The sequence below is a fragment of the Tetrao urogallus genome, assembly GCF_951394365.1.
Source record: "Tetrao urogallus genome assembly, chromosome: 17".
Classification (NCBI taxonomy): Eukaryota; Metazoa; Chordata; class Aves; order Galliformes; family Phasianidae; genus Tetrao; species Tetrao urogallus.
The window spans coordinates 1,843,902-1,859,432 of NC_136830.1; the positions used below are offsets into that span (position 1 = coordinate 1,843,902).

A 15,531-nucleotide genomic window follows, 5' to 3' on the forward strand; every position below is an offset into this window, starting at 1 on the left:
CGTCAGGCTGTACTTCCTTGCAGCACATTGGATTTGGTGGACCCACCCTTCCTACTGGCACCCTCATTTCTGAAGCACACAGAGTCAGTGTGCAGATACAGGGGGTCATAAAGCTGGAAAAAAACCCACTTGTTTTCAGTGGACAGATCCTGAAGCCACAACTGCACACAAATAACAACTTTGAGTCATTTGAAAAAGCCTTGTTTGAGGTCATCACCTTTACCGTGTACTTAAACCAGCTCTGTTATGCAGTAGAGCAAAATGAATTTAATTTGAAAGAGACATTTGGCACATGGCATTTGGAACACCTGCCTCAAGTCTAGCTACAAAGTCATTTCAATTTGAAAAATTAAATTTTGAAGCCATCACTTAACAGAAACTTTCTTAATTCCTTTGGATGAGGCCAGATTTTCTCCCTCCTTCATTTCTAATCCTTCACACAATCCCAAGTGAGTTTCCCATGCTCTGTCCCCAGAGCACAGCACACTGTCAGCAAAAAGGCCAACAAAAATGGGAGCAAATATTCCGCGAGACATCAAATGCTAATTCTAAATAACACGTAGCACTTTTTTCTTGTTTGGATTTGCATTGAGTTTCTACCTATTCTCATTTCTGGAGGCACTACTGCCAAGGAGGCTTATAATGTAGTAGGACAGCAAATAGAAGTTAATGAGAGATGGTAACTTTACAGCTTATGTGCAAACACAAAATATTCTGGAAGTATAACTAACATGGATGCCTCTCCTCATGGAAAGTGCTCTTCCAGAACAAGGTTTGGACACGTGCCCCAGGCTGGCTCCCAAAAACCCAACCCCGCTCTGCTTTTAGAGGCTTGAACTCGTTTTAGCACTCAAGTACAGCTCACAAGGAGTGACCTGTAAGGGCGAGCAAACACAGCACCCTACCAACACCTATTAGCTTCTTGCTCATACAAAACATGTTCTACACGTACGTGTCTGGCACAAACAGAGTACATATCACCTTCGCCTTCAAAGTAAAAGCAATACGCCTGTTTTGCCTCCACGTTCCCACCTGTAAAGCTCCCGAGCGGCAGAGCAGCGCTGCAGCTGTCAGACAGAGCACACGCAGCCCAGTGCTCACTGAGGCTTCAGAGATAAGAGATAAGCAATACTTTATATTTCACTCAGATGGAGATTACGAGCCAGGGAAAAGCAAGCTTAAAAAGGTGAATGGCTTCTTTTGGCTTTAGCTGAAATCTCTGTATAGTCTCCAATGAAAAACTGGCACTGAGGTCAAGCAACAATATGGGAATTCTGTAGTCAATAAAATAACTGTTTTTTAAGCTCTGAGACAGAAAAATTCAATGAGGAATGACCACTTACTGAAAGGGTCATCGTCCAACAGAGAGAAAATTGCTAGAGCAACAAAAAGCCCAGAAGTATTCCTCAGTTTATAGAAACCACAGAGAAGGGCAAATTCTAAATCCGTCTCCTCCCAGTATTAATCTAGTTTGCCTCTAAGGATCAATCTGTCCAGCAGAAACCACACAGTGACTGTGCAGGCAAGTCCTTTCTTCCCTGAAATGTGAGCTTAAATCATAAATCAAAACTATTGCTTCACAGTCACACGCCAACACTTAAATATTTAAATATCTACAGGGGGACAAGGGATGGATCCAGCACTGCACTAACCCTGCCTGCTGCCCCACACCGGGTGGTGAGGCCAAGCTCCAGCAGCTCCTGCAGGAGCCCTGCAGCAGGACCTGCATGCACTGCGCTGCTCACTGCAAGGCAGAGCAGCCCCCTGCCTGTCACAGGACAACGTCCCACTGTAGCATAAATAAAAGTCAGTGATATCTAAACACAAAACGTCCCTCTCCCACAACCCCAGCTTGCTGCAACTGTTCTGCTTCCTGGTAATCATTCTTCAAACATCTGAAGCTTCAAGCATTTTCAAACATCTTCTCCCCACTTGCTTGCTTTGGTGCTCCCAAAGCAAAGAATTTGGTTTGCTAATTACTGCAGTCAGGGGAGGTGGGGAAGATGAGGAACAGATTTAACAGACTGCTCAGGCAGGATTCCCCTCAGCACTTTATCCTTCAGATACATCCGTGTGTAAGCCCAACACTGAGGAGCACTTGACTCAGCCTCAGTTTGGAGTAGGTATAAATTAATTGCTATCTAATAGGATTCAAATTGGTACAAGGGATCCCATCATTACAGGACAAGAAAGAGTAGGACCGCAGTCCATTAGCTGGCTAGCAAAGGGCTTCGGTCAATGCAGTGGAACAAGCAACACCGCTGTCGAGACATGATGAATTGGTACCTCAATAATTGTAATTTATGAGTCACTGGTGCTGAACTACCAGGTGGGAAAGGATTAAACCGAAGCGGCGTTTATGGAGGGAACGACATTCCCTTTGCAAGGTCTAACTGGAAATAATTTTACATCGGAGTGAAGATGTGTCACAGCTTAATTCAAGCAGCAGTTATGTGTACCAGAGGATGAAAGCGTAAATCAGCGGCAGACAGGGACACAGGCAGCTCCTGGTATCAGATGCAGTGGGGCTGTGCAGCCTCTGACAGGTCAGGGATGCCCGGTGCTGGGCCGGATCAAGGTTCCCAGCACAAGGCACAGCCGCCTGTGCCCTGAGACACGCAGTGAACTGCAGCCCCTGCCTCGCCGTGCTTGGAAACGGACATTAGAACTACTAGATGAGACCGGCCTGTGGATATTTAAAGTCATGTGTGACAAACAGGCTTTATGTAATGAATTACGGTTAAGCTGAGAGAGTAAACTTGACAGACATGCACACGCATTCGCATTCACACAAAGCCTGGCTGTCCCACTTCCACATGAGCGGCTCGAAGGGAACATCTCCAGAGCGCAGCACGGCTGAGTGCACCTGCGCTGCTTCCCTCGCAGGTAGCGCAGGCAGGGCTGGGAGCCCACGGCAGCGGCCCCGGGGGCTTACATTCCTCTTCCTCTACTCTGCAAAAGCCCATGCCTCTGAATATTCATAACTTGTTGCTAAATTAAGCAACCATTCACATGGTTATTAATGCTACGCTTCCCTCTCATTTTGCTGGGCAGACAGAATTTTAGGAATTTGGAATATTCTGCACTCGGTTTCAGAAAACAGAATGCAGCTCAACAAAGCCGGCCGTGCCAGCACAACTTGCCGCAGGCGGCTGCTTTCCTCTGCTCGGGGACATCTTCGGGGTGTGAGGCCCCATGACTGGAGCCCACCAGCTCAGCTCCTGCTGCCTCATCCCACCTGCACTCAGGGAGGGTGAGGTGATGGTTCCCCATGTGTTCACATCAGGGGATGACAAGGCTCTGCTGGACGGGAAGGCATGGGGCTGAGCTAAAGGCAGCAGAGACAAACCCCACTGCTGGGAACAGGGGTGACTCCACACTGAACTGCAGAAAATGTTTTCCTTGGTGAGCCAGAGCAATGGCAGCCCTTTGTAGCCCCCCGCACTTGGCCTCCTGCACATCTCCTGCCTGACATTACACAGCCACGTGGGGCTGCTTCAGAGCAATGGATACCTGAGTGCTTCCTCACGCATACAAAAGTAGATCTTCCAAAGAAGATCTACTTCCTGAGAAGCCAGCTACTAAAGACAGAAAGCCACAAAATTATACGCTTAGTATTTCTAACTGGCTCTTCACCCCTGGAAGACCTCTGGAGGCTTTATCGTTAAGAAAATGCTTAGGCTAGAAAACAGGCCCGATGAGTTAGCTGCCAGGATCCCTCCCTAGGTTTGAACTGTGAAACTTCCTCAGCACTCACACCTAGCCCCACCACAGCACGCTGCTGAATGCCACTGTTAGATCACCTCCAGCGGATGCCGGAGCTTTCTGCAAGGTTTGCTGGCTTCAGTTACTGGAGGATGCCCAGACCCCAGCGCAAGGTCTTGGAAACTGCTAAGGGATTTTTGTCCCTGCCAGCAAGAGTGGCCACATTTGGCAGAATACATCCTTCAAACCTCAACAAATCTACCAATTAGCATTGTGAAGGAGAATAGGGCTGAGCCTCCACTCTCTGATTGAGTTATTTTGTGAAGAAAGAGGAACACAGGGCTTAAAATTACAATCTGGAAACAGGAGGGAAAAACCAAAGATCTCACAACAGTACCTACCATTATGCTAGAAATTAAGATTCCTATTCAATTCAGAGACAAAATTATCAAACAGAAATTAATTCCTTATGGAGTTGTACCAGATGAAGGCCAGCTTCTCATAGTGAAGGCTGTATCATGTCCAGTTTTTTCTTTTAGTATATATAATTAATATTGGAAACATCTTCTTTCTACCTCAGAAATAAGGAGAAGATGGAATTTTATTGACTACATCCTGATTCCTTCATCACAAACTACTGTTAAAGCTTACTTTAACAATAAGGGAGTTAACTGAGGGCTCTCATTTGTGTATCTGTATTAACAGCCTTTGTTTCATTTAAGGACTAATAAACCTTTCCACACTGAGCCATTTTAGCAGATACATCTCAATAGGTCTTCAAACTGCAGGAAATATCTGATCAATGCAAGGCACATGGGCTGCTGAACAGTGCAAAAAGTCACCCTTTTCTGCTTCTGGAAATGAATACAGTTGAAGCAGTAGAAATTCCTGTTATTACCAAGGCGAGTTAAAGACAGCTTGCCAAAATAAATACATAACCCTCCGATAATGCCACATGAGGAAATCTCTCCAATGATTAGAAATTATGTCCCGCTTCCCATTCGTGGAGCACAGCATACATCTTGCAAAAGCTTGCACATTTACTTGCAGAAATCTGTTAAAGGAACCCATTTGTTCTTGTAAGAGGCACCAAACAGAAAAATGGAGATAAAGGAAGACCTGTTATTGGGATTTACGTAAATACCTACGTGACAAAGGAGCAAGAAATCTCTGGGATTTAGGTTCTCAGCTGCCTGAATGCTCATGGTGGTAGTTCCTTATCAGAACACTTTTGTTGGGTTTCTTTTTGTGTGCTTTCAAGTTATGAACAGCAGAGTACGTTTTCTCAAAGCTGGCTCTGGCCAACCAACTTCCACGCATCCCCCTGTGTTCTGACTTCAGTCCCCAGCCCAGCCCTGCAGCACAGAAGCCCCACAGACACCCAGCAGCTGCTGTCCCAGGCAGCTTGGGACCAAACAACAAGCATGCTGGAACGCTTCCCTTGCAGCTAAAGGCAGAGCAAACAACGTGCAAGAAGCCTCCAGGAGCTACAGCACTGCTCCTTTCTCGACATCTCCTATTATTATTTCTTTTTTTTTCATTTTCCAACTGAAATAACCCTTTCGTAAACCCAATTCTTCCCAATGCTCTCAGTTTCAATAAACAATAACAAACAGGTGTTTGTCAAGATCCCATACAACTTATTCTGCAACCCTTCTGCCTGTGGCTTTGCCTGAGGCTTACACCTATGTGAGGCGGCCCAAGGCTGTCAGACACTTCACTTCCCACTAAAGAACACAGGGGAAAAAAAAAAAAACAAAAAAAACCACACAACCTACTTTTTTTTCCTCCTTTTTCTCTGGGATTCTTTATTTATTACATCTGCTGTCACATGCCCCTAACAACGTCCTCTAACGAGCAGCCCTACAGGGTCACACGTGTCCCCAGATCCATTTACTGGAGGCCCCGGTGCTGCTGGGATGGACTGGCTGGGGCAGGGATGGATCCCGTTGTTCCTTCACTGGAAGTTATGGGGTAAAAGAAAAGAAAAAAGCTACCACAAATACATTTTTCTTCCCCCTCTGCTTTCCACAAGCTAGGTAAGCAGGGGGGAACATTGGGCAGCAAAGGGCTAACAGAAGAGCTGGCGTTTGTATGGACATATAAAAGCACGCCCTGTCTGAACCAGCTACTTGCTGCATAGAGATGATTCAGAATAAGGCCAAGGGGACAGCAAAGATGTCTTAATGGAACACCTGCAGAGCTGTTTTGTTTGGAGACAAACCAAAGACTCACGCTGTGGGTGCTGCTTGGTGTTCTTTAACCAAGGCTCGAACAATTCAGCACCTCGCCGCAGTCACAGCGCTGACAGGCAGCGACGCCAACTCTGAGGTGCTCCCACTGGTTCTGCCATCGTGCAACCAGCAGCTGGGATAAAAGCTGGGAACTCCTGCAAACACGGGGCAAGCGGCCCCTTTAAGAGATCGCCTCAGAAGTCAGAGTGCCCTTTGCAAGTGGCTGTAATGGCTCCAAATGAAGGCCGAGCTGTTCCTTACCCATGCATAACTTCACTGCTTCTGTTCCTCCACACCCTGCCCAGCTGGCATCATTCGCAGACTCAAAATTTAGCCCAAACTCAAAGCTTGATCCCACAGCCCTGCTCCTCCCGAGGGACAGCTAAACAAGGCTTTTGTTGTGATAACACCATAGGCTCCAACCCATGCTGACAGAACTCCGGCCGTACCAACAAGGACAGCTTATGTCACACAACAGCTGGAGAAGAGAAGGCTCAAACCCCAACAGAGCCCCAGTCACTTTGTTTCACCTGACTGCACTAAAGACCCATGTGAACACACAGGCTCCATTCTAAAAACCCCAAAGTTGGCACACGTTTACATGAGCGCACACCTCGGTGGTGTCCAAAACCAATGCTGGCACAAGGGATGAGCGTGGCCCAACAGAAGCAGTCACGAGCTGCTTTGCACAAATGCATCCCCCGTGCCCACATCAAACCCCAACACAACCTCAGTCCTCCTTTCCCTTTAAGCAGAGACGGCACCGCCACCGCCGATGGCATGGCACTGACAAAGAAGGGCTGAAATTCAGACCCAAATTGTTATTCCCCTCAGCTAGGCAGCTATGCACAAGAAACACAGCTTGTAAACACTTCTTTGTCAAACACTCAATTACGAGCTGCTTTATGAACAAAATGAGGCAGTCGCAAGGAAACAAGAGATGGAAATGGGGAAGCAACATGAAATGGCACGCAGCCATCAGGCCACCGCGGCCCACTGGCAGAGGTCATTCCTCAGCAAGGACACGTGCTGGGGGAGTGCTGGGTTCAGCTGCTGGGAACAGGGTTTGGGTTTTGTGCATACAGACTCCATGCTCTGTTTTACGGATTATTTGCCGTGATGTAAGCAAAGAATAACTTCTTTACTTCTACACGATTGGTTTTGGCAGTATGCACCAGGAAGAAAAGTAATGTACAAATGAGATACAAGTTAAAAAACTCAATTCAGGTAACATTTGTAATATGGCTGTGTTCCTTCACGCCACCCTCACTCACCTCTATCAGCTCATAACAAAGCAGTGTCAGTGTATAATATGTTCAGAAAGCATTTTTTCCTCCTAAATTAAAGCTGCAAATGCTCTTCAGAGCAGACCCATCTGCCCAGCTGAACCATCGCCATCTCCCATGATAAAGGACAAACTCCAAAAAGATACCTCTGATTGACACTACAGCCAATAATGCCACGTTGAGCCACAAAATGCTGTCCTACAATCACACAGAAGTTTTGAGAAGGAGCAGAAAGAGCTTGCTGAGACCCAGCACTGCCTGCCGGGAGGTGCCGCACTGCAGCACCAGAAGGGGCTCAGCACTGTGCCCCTGCTCCATCCCTTACTCTGCCCTTGGATTCTTTATCAACATTATTCCAGTGGTTAAGGTTCCCCTTGGAAAAGCTTATTCCTTGTTCTTACTATTGGATGACAATGAGCATGAAATGCTGTAGGAGACATCAGAGAGCGCAATATGAAAACCATTACTATCTTAAATGCTAACTTGCGCTGGATTTGCAGCAGCCGAAGGAAGAATCTTGCCTGTGCACCTTTCCCTAGTGCCTAAATCAAAGCCTTTTACTGGAAGACAGTGAGATGTGGAGGGAAATGTGAAGCCAAAAGATTCGTTTTTAAATTAAATGATCTGCATGTATTTACATAACTAACATTAAACACAAGCCCTCAGAATCCAGCAGCCACCCAAGTAATACTTGGCTTTGTAACCTGAACAACTCCAAACGCAAGGAACCAGAAAAGAGAGGAAGCCACCAGGGCTGGGAGGGGAACAATTTTGCATTTAACAGTAATAATTTGTCTAATTCCTAAAAGTTGATGTATTCTCCTTGCTGTATTTTTTTTCTTTAATAAATTGATTTCAAGGCTCAACTTCAGGAAAAAAAAACGAACTGAGAATCAATGTACAGTGCTAATGCCTGAAAAAACCTACAGACATGGCACACTTCCACTTGAGTTCAAAAAGCACACACGTGCCTGTGTGCCCCTTAGGACCCCTCATCCCGCAGGCTTGGGAGAGCTTTACATCTATCACAAACCTCCGCTGGCTTTATTGAATTCTTTGATTTTTTAGATGCAGTACTGAAGAAAATAGCCCAGGTTCCACATACTGACTTCACCAAATAACTGCAATGCCATTGACCTGAACAGCTACCAGTAACCTTGCTTGAAGGCCTAAGGAAAAAAGAGCAAGCACTTATGTTACCTAAACGACGTCTCCAAACCAAAGGCGTGTTTGCTCAAGCTGTGCACATTCTCAGCAGTCGTGCAAACCACCCAGCAGGCAGAAGCATGAAAATGAGCTCCTTAAGAACCCACACGGCAAAGAGAGGCTGAGGGATGCGGTAACGCTGCCTGAGGCTGCCGATGGGGCGCGAGCTCTCTGCGGCCGGCCGGGAGAACTGGGCCAGCACCACAGCACAGCCCAGCAGCCCCCAAGCAGCCCTACTGTGGCTGTTGTAATGCTGCCTCCTGCACGACTGGATACCACAGCCAACAGCAAGCACGGGCACATTCTGCATTGGCTGTGCTTGGTTCTCACACACATATTTGAGCATCCCCAAAATTGCAGGATGATCACAAAGCAAGGACCCAAACCCCTGCCCGCTGCTGCCCAGAGACTGGGCTTTATTGCAGACAGTTGGTGTATGCCTAGGAATGCAGGATACACGTAGGTAACAGATGCCAAACTCTCGCATCAAACTAGCTAAAACGTCAGGCGGTCGGTGGCTAAATCACGATGGAACAACTTTTTGGATGCTTCTTGCCCAAATCAGAAAAACAACGCATAAAAAGGCCGTGATGCTCCAGCTGCTCATGCCTGAGCCCCCTCCGCAGCAGCTCCGTGACAGCCAGCACACGGACTCTACAGCTCGTGGGATGCCTGGGCCGTGCCCACCCATGACACAGAGGCACAGAGCAGAGAAGCCTCCTGCCTGCTCCCAGCTCTGGGCTCCTCCACGCAGCGTGACGAGCCATGGGCAGGGCACCAAAGACCCCTCTGCTCTTTTCCACTGCTCCAACCACAAGATACAACTGCAGCACTCTGAGTGGTGGTCCCTCTCTTCCCCAATGACAAATACATCATACCAAAAAAGAGGACTGAGAAGAGGGAAGAAAGATAAAGAAAGGGGACTTTGTGCATTGTGTCAGCCAATTACATTCAACAGAGGAAAAGATACGAGTGGTTATAGCTTCTTGTAAATTACTTCATCTAATTAAATTCCCTTCTCTAAATTACAAACCATTTAGCTCTTCTTTTACAACAATGTCACCAATGACCACCAACAACCTTTTTTATAGTCTGATGCCACCCAAGTTGTTAGTGATGAAATTTTCTTTTTATTTCTTCCTTTCCAAAGGAGCCACTGTAAAGAGACTCACTCACAGCTGCTTCGAGAGGAGCCAGGTGGCTTTGCTTCCCCTCATACTGCCCAAAGTCTGAGCTGCATTTAAGCAACACGACCTACCTGAGGTCACTCTCAGCCAACTAATTGTAGGCAGAGAAGTCACACTTCAGTTTTGTTCTAGAATCAGTAGAATCTCCCCTCACACCTTCAATAAATGTTATCTCCTCAATTTGTGTAGGGCTTCGATACACATTTTTGAGCTTAAGCAAAGGCCTTCCCCTGGTGCAGTTTTCAGGAGTTCTGTGGCACTACCTGTAACAGTGTTACAGAGATCTGCGCATTGCAAAGACTGCCTGAGACCCAGTGATCAGCAAGGTACCTCTGTCACAGCTCTGACCAACACATTTCTGCACTCCATGTGGCACTTTGAAGGACCACTGAGCCAAGAGCTCAGCCAACACCACCAGGCTCTCCTGTAGCAAAGTGGGTTTTGCATTGACTTCAGGAATCGCTGTGAATTCCTGGATACATTTAGCCAAAACAACAGTGCTTCTTAGTAACAGCAGGGTTTCACTAGGGACATAACCACCCTCTATTTATTTACAGAGGATTTTCCTCCTGCCCCTGTTGTGCTATGCCCACTGCTCCCCTTGTACTTCAATGCAGCAAACAGAACACCAAGTGCCTAACCAGGACTTAAAGCAGATTTTTAAATTAGTTCCTGACAGTGCAAACAGATTGCTATCGACTGAAATGAGGCTGATTTTAGGCCCTGGATTAGCAAACCTAATGACTAAACACTGTATGCCATTGCAGTACTTTGCGCAGTGCCTCCCCAGCGGTTTCCCGGGCAGCTGTGCAGGCTCAGCGCGGGCAGATTAGTGCACAGGAGCAGGGGAAGGCCATCTGCGCCTGCCCTGCAGCCCTGCTCAGGAACAGGGCCCTGCTCCGACCCCCCTGGGGCAGGCCTCGGGCACTGCAGCCTCATTAGGAGCTTTGAAGTCAGCCGAGTGCCGGGGGTGCAGCAGGTGCTGGGGCAGGCGTGCAGCCTGCTCTGCGCCCGGCGGAGGCTGAAGCAGAGCCCCACCAACCCAACCTCCCAGCCAACACAAACACGCTTAAAGCTAACTGCTTCAGAGTTGGTATGTTCTAACTGCAAAGTCTCGTGCTTACAAAAGTAGAAATGGATGCCGCTTTCAAGCAATGCATGAAGCAACATTTTCCTGATTAAAAGAAAATGGACGTGTTTTGTTTTTTATTTTTCCCTTGCGCTTTGTTGTTTAGATTCAAAGAACATTTAAATAATACCTGCTAACAAAAAGGGTAACAGCAATTAGAAGCAAAAAGAAACCGGTTTGTATAATTTCAGCATTCAAAAGCAGGGAAACGCAAGCACCAAAAAAGTGCAAACCAAACCAATCCCCCAAACCCACATGAAAGGCAGGGTTTTTTTCCCCCCCAGTTAGCTCTCTAGAATTGGTTGCTTTTAACAGCTTGAGACACCTCAGGTAAGAGAATAAGACGCTGTTATATTTAGACCCTTTCAGACGCCATTCAGCTTCTGAGCGCTGCGCTGAGCCGTGAGGGACAGGAACCCCCACCTCTCCAGACCCAGAGGCTGTGTTTGGACTCCTCCTACCTGGCTGCTGAGCCTGGGCTGAGAAGTGCACCTTTTGGTCTCCAGACTCCCACAAACACTGCCTCCAGCCCACCAAGGCTTTCAAAAACACATTATTGTTCCAGAGTTACAGTTTATCATCATCTGGAAACATGCAAATAGAAATCAAGCAGGTACAAGCTCCTATTGCCCATCAGCACAAGCAGCATGATGCCAGTGGGATCATTCTGTTAGCCCAGCAAGTTCCAGACTGCTTCTCTCTGACTTGGGAAGAGAGTCCCACAGCCCTTCCACACCACCACACAATACGGGGCCAAAGGTACTCAACTGGTTTGAAGATTGGCTGCTTTCACCTGGACATGGAACCTGGGATGGAACACGACCTGGCACCAAGCCTTAAGCTCCAATTAGCACTAACCCAACACAATGTTCTTCTGGGGGTGTTATATTCATCAACGAATGTCAGATAACGAGCTGATAAGCACCAGGGAAAAAGCATGAGAGTAGGTAATCAAACACGTTAATGTCATTTAGTGGTTCCAGTCCAACATTACACATTAATCATCAATAACAGTCAGCAGAATGACGAAGGCTGGGGAGCGAATGAGACACAGGAATTAGCTCTGCTTTCCCTTCCCCTAGGACATCACAGAGATGTCACACCTCCGAAGCAACGTGACAGCATTAGCTGCCGTGCCCTTTCCTCCCATGCTCCCAGCCCAGCAAGCTATTTATAAGCACAAAATATGTGCTACAGAACCCTGTTCTCATCTGCTTCTTTGAGACACTTCTCATCCTGGGTGACCTAAACAGTGGGTGAGAAAAGGAAGGAGGAGGTGTAAGACAGTCATCTTCATGACAAATGACTATTTGCAGAACAGAGTGTTATTCCAACCACATTTAACATCTAAACACATTCAGTACGCAGTGAGGCTCCCAGGCTGACTAACTACAGCTCACATGAACCATCAGCAACTCCTCCTCGCCAGCACTGACTCTGTTCAGAAGGAGACCAGCCCACTTTCAGGCAGCATACAAAATGCCTACAGGTCCTGAACTTGGGGAGAAATCCCTGTTCTATGTGCAGACCTATCAGCGATTCCAAACATGAACTCAACACCGAAGAGAGCAACGCAGCACAGCTAAGGCTCAATGAAAGATGCACGAAGTCAAAGCATGGCTCTCTGAAAACTGGAAGAGCAACTCAGCATAACACGAGAAAATATGACCCCACCTCGCAGCTCGAGCAGTTTGGTTGCCTTCTGTCAGACGGCAGCAGCTGCAGTCAGCACCTTTCCAAGCAAAGAGGATGAGAACAGACCCAAATCCCGACATCTGCCCCAAAGACCTACAGCTATTTGGAACTGCCTCTGTTCCCTCCGCTTGGCTGGAGCAGGAACAGGGGGACGAGATTCCCACGTGCAGCTGAGCAGGAGGCTGGGAGGACAGACCAGCTCCTGCAGTTCTCTCTCTGTAGCCTGAGGTACAGAGAACCGAATATTCAGAAGCAAACAGGAATCCGGATGTTTTGTCAGAAGGAGTGAAGTATTAATCTAATTTTCTAAACAAAGCAGACAACCTGGCACTCAAAGCAGCTTACCACTTTGCACCTCTGTACACGGATTAGCAGAGCGCTGTAATTATAATGCCCAATTTGATTTATTAGAGGCTGCTCAGAAAGGATGACAATTCTGTTGAATTGTGAAAAGAAGTGATGAGAGTATAAGGAAAGCTGCAAATTGATCAGTAATTTCCAAGCAATGTCTCAATATAATTAGCATTAATTACAGTAAGCTTTTCAAATTAGTTACAAAGCTATGTTTAATAACCCTGAGATGCAAAAATCACCCCCAACTTCCAGAAAACTCTGTATTACAGCCAATTTGTCTAGACAGTTTGGCAGGAAATGCCAGAATCCTAGGTGTGAAGCTGTGGTTATTTAAAATGCATTTAAGTTCCCTATATCATTTGCATAATTAGTTTGAACTAAGAATACCTTAGTTTGTCTACCTTGGATGTTGCTGCTACTTCCAGCAGCCTTACAGGCCTGAAAACTTGTCTGGATTCCACAACAATATCAGCTAGCATAATATGAGCTATTTCCAAAAGCTTCATTTGCAACAAAAGACGAATTCAAAGTGTGACTTGTTGAAAGATGTGCAGTGTATTATTGAGTGAATCATCACGGGTTTTATTTTATAGTCTTTGTGCAAACTTCTCGTTCTTTTGGGGGTTCGACACTTAAACCACCAGGAGACCAAAGAAAAGGTTAAGCCACGGATGAAAGCGAGATGAATTCAGGGACCAGCGGATGAGGCAGCCAACGCCTGCTCTCTCCACCCACGGCAGCCCAACGCTAGCCAGAAGAAACACCTGCCAGCCATACCCATGGCAGTGTGCTCATTTCTCAGAGCAGAAATACAAAGCATCCAAATATTTGGTCAACTAAGGCTGCAGAATATAATTGCAGAAACGGGAACCTGGCCAGCGTGCCAAAGCCTCCTGCCCCAGAGGTAGGAAAGGCAGCATCACAACATCCCTAGTGGCCACGACTACCGAGCCTCAGTTGTGTATTCCATGCAGAAGCTCTCCACACTAACAGCCCTTTCCTCTCATGCAGCAGTGAGGCTCACCCAGACTCTGGGAAGACCTTGCCCCCAGACATCCATTACAGACAGCTAAGCTGCACTGAACTTGCTGCAGCATGAGTTTTGACTGGAGGGAACAACCGTAACCCTTCACAGAGGAGCATTTACTGAAGCCAGGCCTTCACGCTGCAGAGATTTTGAAGGCAATCAAGAACTAATGACCTCCTGCAGTGCTCCTGGTCTCCACACTCACACCCAGCAGCATCCACGTGACAATCTGTAGGGTTCCTCCAGGAACAAGCACTGATCAGCAGCTACCTTTATCTGCACTTTGCAAGGGGTGACAGACACGGTGGGGGCTTCTTCACATAAATAAATAAAAAAACTTGACACAATAGCTTCACAAGGCAGAAAGCAGAGGAACTAATGAAGTACAGTATCGCAACCCCAGTCTAAGAAGCAGTTAAGAATACCATAAAGCATTATTGCTTCTAAATATTTTGTATCAGATGCTTTCTGGGGAAATGCAGGCTTACCACTTCCAGGTTTTGATGTCAAGAAAGGATCTCAGTTGCACATTTTAGTTTCACTGAAAGACTGAGCATCTATTTACCTCTATAAAAAGTAATTTTAATTTGCACAGACTGTGTATTTGTGCACAAAGCCATTGCACCTGTAACTAGAGGGGGGAACTGAAACCCAATCACTTGACTACTAGCAAGAGCAAACAAGAAACCCGATCTATTTCAGCTATATATACAGAGGCAATTATAAAAACAAAACATTTGGTACCACTTTGGGGAGTTAAAAAGAAAATAAACCTGGCAAGTATTTTACTAGAAATGCCTGATCACATGATTTGCTACCTGTTTCCAAGCAGAGAAGTAGTAACATATGGACAGAAGTCATTTATTGTAAATTATTTCCATTATTTTTCTTTAAATTAAAATGAAGAAGTTCGAATATAATGAGAACAATGAGCTACTAGAAGAGTGGGGCTGTAAGAAGACCCACAGAGCTTCTAATGTAAAACGCACTGAGCCCTTCTGAAGGAGCATCTTGTGATTTAAGCACAAATGACTGCAAGGGTGGAGAGGTTACACCGAGGGTTGTGTTACAGGACCTTATTGATCCTTTCAGATCCTAAAATATCGAAAGCCTTTGGAAAGAAAATACTTCCAATAATATGGTGAATTCAATCTTCTGTTGTTTGGCAACTTTCAGAACCGGTACCATGGAGCAGAAGGTGCACTTCACTGCATCGTGAAGAATTCAAAATAGTTCTTTTGTCATAGTATACTTTTCAGCTTGGAACAAGAGCTGGAGGTTCAAATACACCAATCTTCCCACCTGCCACCATCCGGCACTGTGCTAACGGACACCTGGAAGGTGCTCACAAATGATGGCTGCTGTGCCTTGTGCATTTCAAACTGATGAACGAGCACTGAGTCACCAGCAGATCTCCATGCTGAGCAGCAGCAAGCACTAAGCAGCCTGCTAAGCACAGAGCCTCTCCTTTGCTGCTGCCTGGGCTGGTACAAACTGGCCTGATGGACACCACTAGAATCATCCTCTCCAACGTCACAACTCTGAATGAATTAATGCTCCACCGTACTTTGGAAGGGCGCAAAGATTCCCTAAAGCACAACTTCCTCCAAACTGATTTCCAACTTCTGAAATACTTGGACGTTCCCTTCTCAGCACACTCCTTTGGGGACACATGAACTTAACACATGAGATGGAGACATCCGCGTTT

The 15,531-nt window shown here is 46.6% G+C and overlaps 1 protein-coding gene across 1 annotated transcript in view; it reads right to left on the reverse strand.

Moving 5' to 3' along the window:
• Positions 1-15,531, reverse strand: part of FBRSL1 (fibrosin like 1) — a gene marked incomplete at both ends in the record, with an annotated part of 418,053 nt that overhangs the window by 294,798 nt on the left and 107,724 nt on the right. The gene's annotated exons all lie outside the window — the stretch shown is intronic.